Source organism: Mus caroli, chromosome 2 (assembly GCF_900094665.2).
Source record: "Mus caroli chromosome 2, CAROLI_EIJ_v1.1, whole genome shotgun sequence".
NCBI classification, from domain to species: domain Eukaryota; kingdom Metazoa; phylum Chordata; class Mammalia; order Rodentia; family Muridae; genus Mus; species Mus caroli.
In genome coordinates, this window is record NC_034571.1 from 148,771,528 (window position 1) to 148,777,305 (window position 5,778).

General features: G+C 46.9%; 1 pseudogene; it reads right to left on the bottom strand.

The window, feature by feature from the left end:
* The window catches only part of LOC110307425, a 40,499-nt pseudogene extending 34,970 nt beyond the window's left edge, over positions 1-5,529 (bottom strand).
* Positions 5,530-5,778: the final 249 nt, after the last annotated feature.

Below are 5,778 nucleotides of genomic sequence, written 5' to 3' on the forward strand. Positions count from 1 at the left end.
CTTACAGCTGGATCTCATGGAGGCATTTCCTCAACTGAAGCTCCTTTCTCTGTGATAACTCCAGCTGTGTCAAGTTGACACAAAACTAGCCAGTACACCCTTCTTTGGAAAGTCCTCAAGGTCTTATTTCTGGTAAGACTTGTCTAGCGGCCATTTTATATTTTCTTAGGATCTTACATCTGCATGTTTGTCTGTGTACCATGTGCATGCAAGTGCCCACAGAGGCTAGAGGAGGGCATCAGATCCCCCCTAGAACTGCCATATATGGACACTAGGAGTTAACCTGGGATCCCTGGAAGAGTAGCATCTTGACCACTGAGCCATCCATCACTCCAGCCCACTCTAAATCCTCTCAATTATACATTTAATATTTACTTGTTTACATATTGAGGAGGCATTCACCCCACTGTGGAAGGCTGGAGGGGGGGGGGAGCATGGAGGACACTTTGTGGATATCAGAGACCAAACACTGACCATTATGCATTGCAGCAGCAGGAGCCTTTGCCCTTTGAGCCACCTCCACCGTCCCTAAGTCCTCTTCAATGCTGAGGATAGAGCCCAGAGCCTTCCAGATGCTGGGTAAGCACTCTACCACAGAGCTGCACCCTGACCAGTAAAACTGTTTATTCCTAAATTAAATGCACACTATTCCACTGCAGTACTTGATCTGTGCCCCAGGAGTCAGACAGCAGCAAGGAAAGAGCCTCCCGGCACCTACACCCAAGTCTGACCACACCCCTGCAACACTTCCAAGTTGACTGAAGTAATAAGCACACAGACATGCCTCTGAGGCGAGCTGCCTGCAGAGAGAGAAAATCCTACAAAGCAGAAGCAGAGCAAGGCAGAGCTCACTCTAGGAAGTCTTTCCAGATACAACTGTTAGTTATACTCCTCGCCTACCAAACATGCAGATTAAATAAACCCCAAATGTTGCCTAAATTGTGGGTCATTAGTCACATGTATGTGTATACACACACACACACACACACACACACACACACACACACACACTTTTAAAAATGCATAAGCCTGGGGCTGGAGAGATGGCTCAGCAGTTAAAAGCACTGACTGTTCTTCCAGAGTCCTGAGTTCAATTCCCAGCAACCATCTGTAATGAGTCTGATGTGTGAGTCTGAAGAGAGCTACAGTGTACTCATATGTATAAAATAAATAGGTCTTTAAAAAAAAAACCAAAAAGCATAAGCCTTAGATGGCAGAATGCCAAGGATGTGAAGTGACCTTGAGTTCATCATGCCCAGGCCCCTTTGTAAAATTACATTTGTGTGTGTATATATGTGTGTGTATACGTGTGAGCATGCACGTGTGTGGAAGTCAGATAGTGCAAGAGTTAGTCCTCTCCTTGTACCACAAGTGTCTCCGGCCTTGGAAGAGAGTGCCTTCATACCCACGGACATCTCTCAGCATCATAACTGTTGTCTTACTTTTGGAGACAGGGTCTTACTATGTAGTTCAGGCAGGCCCTGAGTTCACAGAGACCAACCTGCCTCTGCCTCCCGAGTACTGGGAGCTTTTTTAACAAACAACTTGGAGGTTACAGAATTATTGTCATCACCAAAGGCAAAGCTGAGACTGCAAGATAATTGAAAGACCCCCGTTTCGGGGAGACCCTCACTCAAGTCCTGGGATGAGCCAATGCCCCAATAACTCTAGAGAAGCCGTTCTTGATGCAATATTGCATGAAGTTTATTCAGGAATCAGCATGCTGAGGCCGAGCTCATAACCCGCCCACACAGGGGCAGAGGAGATCGACCCCCAGCAGTTGCAGTTGAGGGTTTTTAAAGAATAAACCATAAAGTGAGGGGAGGATAAGACCACAGAGAATGGGGAAGCTGAGTAAACATAGTAAAAATGGGGATGGTGAATTACAGCTCATCTCTCTCGGAAAGGTTACAGGCTATCTTTGGCAAACATTCTTGGTCCCTTACACTATGGGTCAGGCGCCTGTGTGGGTCACCCAGTGGTCATCTTTCTCTCAGGCTGAAGGTGAAAGAACAAAGAATTCCATGCTGGGCTTCGTTTCTAGGGGTCTAAGAAACACATTGAGTTGGGGTCTTACATTCCCCACTCCTTCTAGCACATAGTTCTAATCATAGAACTAGGAAAATAAAACCTTTGACTCAGTACAGCCTGTTCTAATTTTTGATATTGTTGGTGCAGCATAAGAACCTGTACAGCACTGACCCGCTGTCTGATGAAAGCCATTATCCTGTTAATTATGCAGGGGCCTATAGTAAATAAAAGAAGCAAAACTAATATGGGGCCCATGAGGACAGATAGTAAAGTAGTCATCCATGGGGATTTTGTGAACCAACCTTCAAACCATCCTTCATTAGCTTCTTGCTCTCGTTTTCGTTTTCCTAAGCTTTCTTTGAGTTTGGCCATAGAGTCTCTAATTGCTCCTGAATGGTCAATATAGAAGCAGCATTCTTCCTTTAGGGCTGCACATAATCCTCCTTCTTTGAGGAATAATAAATCTAAGCCTCTTCTATTTTGTAAGACTACTTCAGAGAGTGAGGTCAAAGACTCTTCTAACTGACTAACTGACTTTTCTAAAGCCTTAATGTCTACTGTCATTGCTGCCTTCAGTCCTTCTAGACCTTGTTTCAGTTGTTGGGCTCCAGTTACCAAGGCAGTGGTCCCCGTACCAATTCTAGCTGCTAATCTCAAACCCATGACCATTGTGAGGGTGAGGGAGATAGGCTCTCTCTTCTTTCTGGTATTTTTGAAATCGTAAGCGTCTAGGACCTCGTTGTCAGGGTGGTAGTATATCCTAGGGACTAATTGTGTTAACACGCAAAAATCTTTTGACTGATCGAAAACAGCAGTAGCAACACAGAGAGTCAATTGGAGCTGCAAGCCCACCAATAATGGTTGCCAGGCCATATTGGTTTTTAGAAGAAGCAGGAATAGTCCAGGTATGGTTGCATACCTGGACTATTCCTATGAGAAGAAGGTACAACCCCTATACATTTCCCTGATCCTGAAATTTTGGCTAAGGTAAGCCTATTCTTAGATTGCCCCCAGGGGCAGAGGCTTGCATCTGAAGTCATAGTAATTGATCCATCTGCTGCCACTCCTTCATAATAAGGGGGCCCAGCTGCCAAACAGAGCCAACATGAAGTCGCAGATTTAGGATTTGTAACACTGAGAGCCTTAAAACCCCCTTGAATGAGACCTAAGAGTCTTTCACCAGTAGTAGGAGGCAGGGTGGAGGTTTCTGCGCTAGGAACGATCGTCCCCTGGGGTTGGGCCTCGGGAATCGTGGAAGGAGGGAGTAGTGGTAGTACTCGTTGGGGAGGAGACTCCTGTACTTTGCCTGGCTAAGAATAGTGGGAGGGCTCTCAACCCTGAGACGAATGTGGAAAATGAAGCCATTGTCCCATCCTTGCATATAAAATCTGAGCCCCCAGGTACGTCCCTTAGGCCAATCAGTAAACTGTTTCCCTGGATCTGTAAAGGTGATATTGAGAGAATCTAAGCCCTTATTTCTCCTGGAGACAGTGATCAAGTCCCATGAGGACGTGGGATTCCAATGGGTATATCCGGAAGTCTCACATCCCTATTGTTTGCAATAAAAATGTTCTAGTCTTCCACACCTATGTATCTCTGACCTAGATCTCCCATCTCTGGGACAAACATAAAAGGAGGTCTGCCATAGTTTTTCCTGTGTGGGTCTATCTTTACATCCCGGGTGATCGGCTATGTGTTGGCCCTAACTATTCCTTGGTGAAGGGACCGCTTTTGTAAATGCACTTCTACCGAGGGTATTTCCTCATGCATTAGCACAGGAATGTCCCAAAAGTCTAATCCTGCTATCAGGGAGCAAATTTCAGGAAACAAAGGGGGCCACCAAGTTCCTAGGGGGGGGCAACCTTGGTGGTAGACCAAACAATGTCCCCAGTTTGTGATTGTCCTGCCAGGTAAGAGTCATAGGCTGATGGGGGTTCTTAGCTTTCAGTGAGGCACAAGCGACGTAAGTGTAGCTTAAGAGGATCAACAGTCCGCTCCAGCTTCCAGGAGTCATCTAAGGCTGCAGGAGGGGCCGTTTTTATGTGGGATGCATGGATCCAAGCTGGGATGCCGTCAACTTTGATGGCGGTGGGGCTTGTCAGTAGCACCAGGTAGGGTCCCTTCCATCTGGGTAAGGTTGCCGGATCAGTGGCGCTGGACCAGGACAGGATCCCCTATTTGAAATTTATGAGGCACCACAGTGGCTCCTGGCTTGTATGTTTCCTTTAGCTGTTCCCAGGCATCCTTTCTGACCAGTTCTAGGGCCTTCAAACAAGCTAGCAGAAGTTGAGAAAAATGGGCATCAGGGTCAAGTATTCCTCCTGCTTCTTTTAAGGGGGGCAGTTCCCTCTGGAGGAGCTCAAAGGGTGTGAGCTTAAATTTCCCTGGGGTGTTCCGTACTCAGAACAAAGCAAAGGGTAGGAGGGCTGTCCAGTCTTTCCCGCTGGTCTCTAAGGCCAATTTAGTCAAGGTCTCTTTTAATGTTCTATTCATCCTCTCTACCTGTCCTGAACTCTGGGGTCTATAAACACAATGTAATTTCCAATCAATCCCCAGTTGAGTGGCCAGTCCCTGACTTACCTGGGCAACAAAGGCAGGGCCATGGTCTGGTCCGATTACCTTAGGGATGCCGAATCTTGGGAAGATTTCCTCTAATCTTCTTTGCCACAACATTGGCAGTCGCCTCTTAGCTGTTTTCTGGGGGCGCTCTTGTGGTGCCCGGCATTGGTGAGAGCACAGGCCTTGCATTTATCAACAATATCCTGGGCAACATCAGACAGTTTTATAACATAGTAGTTTGAGCTCTTAACAATTTCCTTGAGCTTCTTGGTTCCCAGGTGCGTGAGCCAGTGTAAATTAGCTACATATTGTTGTCCTTCCTTGGTGGGCAAGACTGAGCCACCATCTTGGGTCCTTGCTACTCCATGGGGAGAATACCCTGATATCTCAGGTAGTTTGTTTATCAGTTCCTGATCCTTTGGCGTGTAGTTAAAGCCTGCTGCGTTTCTGAGTTCATAATGGTGCTTAGGTTCCTTGTTTTTCTCTCTAGTCATGAGAATCATAGCTCCCTGGGCTGCCTGTTTGGCGGCTAGGTCAGCCATCTGATTTCCCTTTGCTATGGCATCTTGGCCTTTCTGGTGACCAGGGCAGTGTATAATGGCCAGTTTTTTTTTTTGGCAAGTGTATGGCTTCTAGTAAGCTCAAGATTTCTTCTTTATTTTTAATATCTTTTCCAGCAGATGTGAGTAGCCCCCTCTGTTTATAAATTGCCCCATGTACATGAGAGGTGGCGAAAGCATACCTGCTGTCCGTGTAGATATTGCTATTCGTTCCTCCGCCAGTCGCAAGGAGTGTGATCAGCTCTGCTTTTTGGGCTGACGTCCCTTCAGGAAAGCTGCTGGCCCAGATGGTTTGTTTCCCGTCGACCACTGCTGCCCCCACTTTTCGCTTACTTTCAACCATGAAGCTGCTCCTCTCCGTGTACTGAAAGACCCCCATGGGGAGACCCCCCCATCAAGTCTCGGGATGGTGTGCACCCAAGGAAACATGAAAGACCGTCTTGATGCAAACACATGAGGCAGTTTAATGACAGAGCTCCGGGCCGACAAGTGTCTCACACAGGAGACAGAGGAATCGGCCCTGAGGCTCAAAAGTTAGGGGTTTATATAGGAAAAAAAGTCGGGGGATAGGGGAAATTGGCGCAGTTACACATAATTGGACAGTTTAAACATCAGCAAGCGGTAAGTG